This window comes from Mobula birostris, chromosome 28 (assembly GCF_030028105.1).
Source record: "Mobula birostris isolate sMobBir1 chromosome 28, sMobBir1.hap1, whole genome shotgun sequence".
NCBI lineage: Eukaryota > Metazoa > Chordata > Chondrichthyes > Myliobatiformes > Myliobatidae > Mobula > Mobula birostris.
Window position 1 is genome coordinate 43791950 of NC_092397.1, and position 6000 is coordinate 43797949.

Here is a 6000-nt window from a genome sequence, read left to right on the forward strand (position 1 = left end):
CTCGAAGACGAACTTGAAGTCGAAGTCAAGCTCCAAGCGAATTCGAAGTCGAAGTCGAAGGCGAACTGGCGGGCGAACTCGCAGTCGAGCTCGAAATCGAACTCGAAGTCGCACTAGGAGTCCAACTCCAAGTCGAACTCGAAGTCGAAGGCAAACGCCAAGCGAAGATAAGTCGAACTCGAAGTCGAGCTCGAAGCCGAAGTCGAACTCGAACTCGAAGTCGCACTGGAAGTCGAACTCTAATGGGAAGTCGAACTCGAAGTCGAAGTCGAACTCGAAGTCGCACTGGGAGTCGAACTCTAAGGGGTAGTCGAACACGAAGTCGAAGTAGAACTCGAATTCCAACTCGAAGACGAACTCGAAATCGAACTCGAAGTCGAAATCGAAGTCGAATTCGAACTCGTACTCGAAGTCGCACTGGAAGTCAAACTCTAAGGGGAAGTCGAACTCGAACGCGAACTCGAATTCGAAGTGGAACTCGAAGTCATTGTCGAATTCAAGCTCGAAACTAAGGCATAGTCGAACTCGAAGACGAAGTCGAAATCGAAGTCGAAGACGAACTGGCAGGCGAACTCGAAGTCGCAGTCGAAGTCAAACTCGAAGTCGAGTTCGAACTCGAACTCGAAATCGAAGTTGAACTCGGAGTCGAACTTGAAGTCGAGTTCGAAGCTGAAGTCGAACTCGAACTCGAAGACGAACTCCAACTCCAATTCAAAGTCGAATTCGAAATCGAACTCGAAGTCGCACTGGAAGTAAAACTCTAAGGGGAAGTCGAACTCGAAGTCGAAGTCGAACTCGAATTCCAACTCGAAGTCGAACTCGAAGACGAAGTTGAAATCGAAGACGAACTGGCAGGCGAACTCGCAGTCGAACTCGAAGTCGACGTCGAATTCGAATTCGAACTCGAAGTCGAACTCGAAGTCGCACTAGGAGTCCAACTCCAAGTCGAACACGAAGTCGAAGTCGAAGACAAACGCCAAGCGAAGAAAAGTCGAACTCGAATTCCAACTCGAAGACTAACTCGAACTCGAACTCGAAGTCGAAATCGAAGTCGAATTGGAACTCGAACTCGAAGTCGTACTGGAAGTCAAACTCTAAGGGGAAGTCGAACTCGAAGTCGAAGTCGAACTCGAATTCCAACTCGAAGACGAACTCAAAGGCGAACTCGAAGTCGTAGTCGAAGTCAAGCACAAAGCGAAGTCGAAGTTGAACTCGAAGACGAAGTCGAAGTCGAAGACGAACTCGCAGTCGAACTCGAATTCGAACTCGAACTCGAAATCGAACTCGAAGTCGAAGTCGAAGTCGAATTCGAATTCGAACTCGAAGTCGCACTCGACGTCGTACTAGGAATTCAACTCCAAGCCGAACTCGAAGTCGTAGTCGAAGTCAAGCTTGAAGCGACGTCGATGTCGACCTCGAAGACGAAGTCGAAGTCGAAGACGAACTGACACGCGAACTCGCAGTCGAACTCGAAGTCGAACTCGAACTCGAAATCGAAGTCGACGTCGAAGTCGCACTAGGAGCCCAACTGCAAGTCGAACTCGAAGTCGAAGTCGTTAGGCAAACGCCAAGCGAAGATAAGTCGAACTTGAAGTCGAGTTCGAAGCCGAAGTCGAAATCGAACTCGAAGTCGAAATCGAAGTCGACTTCGAACTCAAAGTCGCACTAGGAGCCCAACTTCAAGTCGAACTCGAATTCGAAGTCGAAGGCAAACACCAAGCGAAGATAAGTCGAACTCGAAGTCGAGCTCGAAGCCGAAGTCGAACTCGAACTCGAACTCGAAATCGAAGTTGAACTCGGAGACGAAGTCGAGTTCGAAACCGAAGTCGAACTCGAAATCCTAGTCGAATTCGAACTCGAACTCGAAGTCGCACTGGAAGTCGAACTCTAAGGGGAAGTCGAACTCGAATTCCAACTCGAAGACTAACTCGAAATCGAACTCGAAGTCGTAGTCGAAGTCAAGCTCGAAGCGAGGTCGATGTCGAACTCGAAGACGAACTGGCAGGCGAACTCGAAGTCGAACGAACTCGAACTCGAAGTCGAAGTCTAAGTCGAATTCGAACTCGAAGTCGCACTCGAAGTCGCACTAGGAGTTCAACTCCAAGTCGAACTCGAAGTCGAAGTCGAAGGCAAACGCCAAGCGAAGATAAGTCGAACTCGAAGCCGAGCTCGAAGCCGAAGTCGAACTCGAACTCGAAGTCGAAATCGAAGTCGAATTCGAACTCGAACTCGAAGTCGCACTGGAAGTCGAACTCTAAGGGGAAGTCGAACTCGAAGTCGAAGTCGAACTCGAATTCCAACTCGAAGACGAACTCGAAATCGAACTCGAAGTCGTAGTCGAAGTCAAGCTCGAAGCGAGGTCGATGTCGAGCTCGAAGCGAGGTCGAATTCGAACTCGAAGACGAAGTCGAAGTCGAAGACGAACTGGCAGGCGAACTCGCAGTCGAACTCGAACTCGAAATCGAAGTCGAACTCGAAGTCGAAGTCGAAGTCGAACTCGAAGTCGCACTGGAAGTCAAACTCTAAGGGGAAGTCGAAGTCGAAGTCGAAGTCGAACTCGAATTCCAACTCGAAGACGAACTCGAAGTCGAAGTCAAGCTCGAAGCGAAGTCGAAGTCGAACTCGAAGACGAAGTCGAAGTCGAAGACGAACTGGCAGGCGAATTCGCAGTCGAACTTGAAGTCGAACTCGAACTCGAACTCGAAGTCGACGTCGAAGTCGAAGTCGAAGACGAACTAGTAGGCGAACTCCAAGTCGTAGTCGAAGACAAACTCGAAGTCGAGCTCGAACTCGAACTCGACATCGAAGTTGAACTCGGAGTCGAACTCGAAGTCGAGTTCGAAGCTGAAGTCGAACTCGAAGTCGAAATCGAAGTCGAATTCGAACTCGAACTCGAAGTCGCACTGGAAGTCGAACTCGAATTCCAACTCGAAGACGAACTCGAAGACGAAGTCAAGCTCGAAGCGAAGTCGAAGTCGAATTCGAAGACGAACTCGAAGTCGAAGACGAACTGGCAGGCGAACTCGAAGTCGACGTCGAAGTCGAATTTGAACTCGAAGTCGCACTAGGAGCCCAACTCCAAGTCGAACACGAAGTCGAAGTCGAAGGCAAACACCCAGCGAAGATAAGTCGAACTCGAAGTCGAGCTCGAAGCCGAAGTCGAACTCGAACTCGAACTCGAAATCGAAGTGGAACTCGGAGACGAAGTCGAGTTCGAAGCCGAAGTCGAACTCGAAATCGAAGTCGAATTCGAACTCGAACTCGAAGTCGCACTGGAAGTCGAACTCTAAGGGGAAGTCGAACTCGAAGTCGAAGTCGAACTCGAATTCCAACTCGAAGACTAACTCGAAATCGAACTCGAAGTCGTAGTCGAAGTCAAGCTCGAAGCGAGGTCGATGTCGAACTCGAAGACGAACTGGCAGGCGAACTCGAAGTCGAACTCGAACTCGAATTCGAAGTCGAAGTCTAAGTCGAATTCGAACTCGAAGTCGCACTCGAAGTCGCACTAGGAGTTCAACTCCAAGTCGAACTCGAAGTCGAAGTCGAAGGCAAACGCCAAGCGAAGATAAGTCGAACTCGAAGCCGAGCTCGAAGCCGAAGTCGAACTCGAACTCGAAGTCGAAATCGAAGTCGAATTCGAAATCAAACTCGAAGTCGAACTGGAAGTCGAAATCCAAGGGGAAGTCGAACTCGAAGTCTAAGTCGAACTCGAATTCCAACTCGAAGTCGAAGTCAAGCTCGAAGCGAATTCGAAGTCGAACTCGAAGACGAAGTCGAAGTCGAAGACTAACTGGCAGGCGAACTCGCAGTCGAACTCGAACTCAAAGTCGACGTCGAAGTCGAATTCGAACTCGAAGTCGCACTAGGAGTCCAACTCCAAGTCGAACTCGAAGTCGAAGTCGAAGGCAAACACCAAGCGAAGATAAATCGAACTCGAAGTCGAGCTCGAAGCCGAAGTCGAACTCGAACTCGAAGTCGAAGTCGCACTGGAAGTCAAACTCTAAGGGGAAGTCTAACTCGAAATCGAAGTCGAACTCGAATTCCAACTCGAAGACGAACTGGCAGGCGAACTCGCAGTCGAACTCGAACTCGAAGTCGAAATCGAAGTCGAATTCGAACTCGAACTCGAAGTCGCACTGGAAGTCAAACTCTAAGGGGAAGTCGAACTCGAAGTCGAAGTCGAATTCCAACTCGAAGACGAACTCGAAGTCGAAGTCAAGCTCGAAGCGAACTCGAAGTCGAACTCGAACTCGAAGACGAACACCAACTCCAATTCAAAGTCGAACTCGAAATCGAACTCGAAGTCGAACTCGAAGTTGCACTGGAAGTCGTACTCTAAGGGGAAGTCGAACTCGAAGTCGAACTCGAACTCGAAGACCAACTCCAACTCAAAGTCGAACTCGAACTCGAAGTCGACGTCGAAGTCGAAGACGAACTAGTAGGCGAACTCCAAGTCGTAGTCGAAGACAAACTCGAAGTCGAGCTCGAACTCGAACTCGACATCGAAGTTGAACTCGGAGTCGAACTCGAAGTCGAGTTCGAAGCTGAAGTCGAACTCGAAGTCGAAATCGAAGTCGAATTCGAACTTGAACTCGAAGTCGCACTGGAAGTCGAACTCGAATTCGAAGTCGAACTCGAATTCCAACTCGAAGACGAACTCGAAGACGAAGTCAAGCTCGAAGCGAAGTCGAAGTCGAATTCGAAGACGAACTCGAAGTCGAAGACGAACTGGCAGGCGAACTCGAAGTCGAACTCGAACTCGAACTCGAAGTCGACGTCGAAGTCGAATTTGAACTCGAAGTCGCACTAGGAGCCCAACTCCAAGTCGAACACGAAGTCGAAGTCGAAGGCAAACACCCAGCGAAGATAAGTCGAACTCGAAGTCGAGCTCGAAGCCGAAGTCGAACTCGAACTCGAACTCGAAATCGAAGTTGAACTCGGAGACGAAGTCGAGTTCGAAGCCGAAGTCGAACTCGAAATCGAAGTCGAATTCGATCGAACTCGAACTCGAAGTCACACTGGAAGTCGAACTCTAAGGGGAAGTCGAACTCGAAGTCGAAGTCGAACTCGAATTCCAACTCGAAGACTAACTCGAAATCGAACTCGAAGTCGTAGTCGAAGTCGAAGACGAACTGGCAGGCGAACTCGCAGTCGAACTCGAACTCGAAATCGAAGTCGAACTCGAAGTCGAAGTCGAAGTCGAACTCGAAGTCGCACTGGAAGTCAAACTCTAAGGGGAAGTCGAAGTCGAACTCGAATTCCAACTCGAAGACGAACTCGAAGTCGAAGTCAAGCTCGAAGCGAAGTCGAAGTCGAACTCGAAGACGAAGTCGAAGTCGAAGACAAACTGGCAGGCGAATTCGCAGTCGAACTTGAAGTCGAACTCGAACTCGAACTCGAAGTCGACGTCGAAGTCGAAGTCGAAGACGAACTAGTAGGCGAACTCCAAGTCGTAGTCGAAGACAAACTCGAAGTCGAGCTCGAACTCGAACTCGACATCGAAGTTGAACTCGGAGTCGAACTCGAAGTCGAGTTCGAAGCTGAAGTCGAACTCGAAGTCGAAATCGAAGTCGAATTCGAACTCGAACTCGAAGTCGCACTGGAAGTCGAACTCGAATTCCAACTCGAAGACGAACTCGAAGACGAAGTCAAGCTCGAAGCGAAGTCGAAGTCGAATTCGAAGACGAACTCGAAGTCGAAGACGAACTGGCAGGCGAACTCGAAGTCGAACTCGAACTCGAACTCGAAGTCGACGTCGAAGTCGAATTTGAACTCGAAGTCGCACTAGGAGCCCAACTCCAAGTCGAACACGAAGTCGAAGTCGAAGGCAAACACCCAGCGAAGATAAGTCGAACTCGAAGTCGAGCTCGAAGCCGAAGTCGAACTCGAACTCGAACTCGAAATCGAAGTGGAACTCGGAGACGAAGTCGAGTTCGAAGCCGAAGTCGAACTCGAAATCGAAGTCGAATTCGAACTCGAACTCGAAGTCGCACTGGAAGT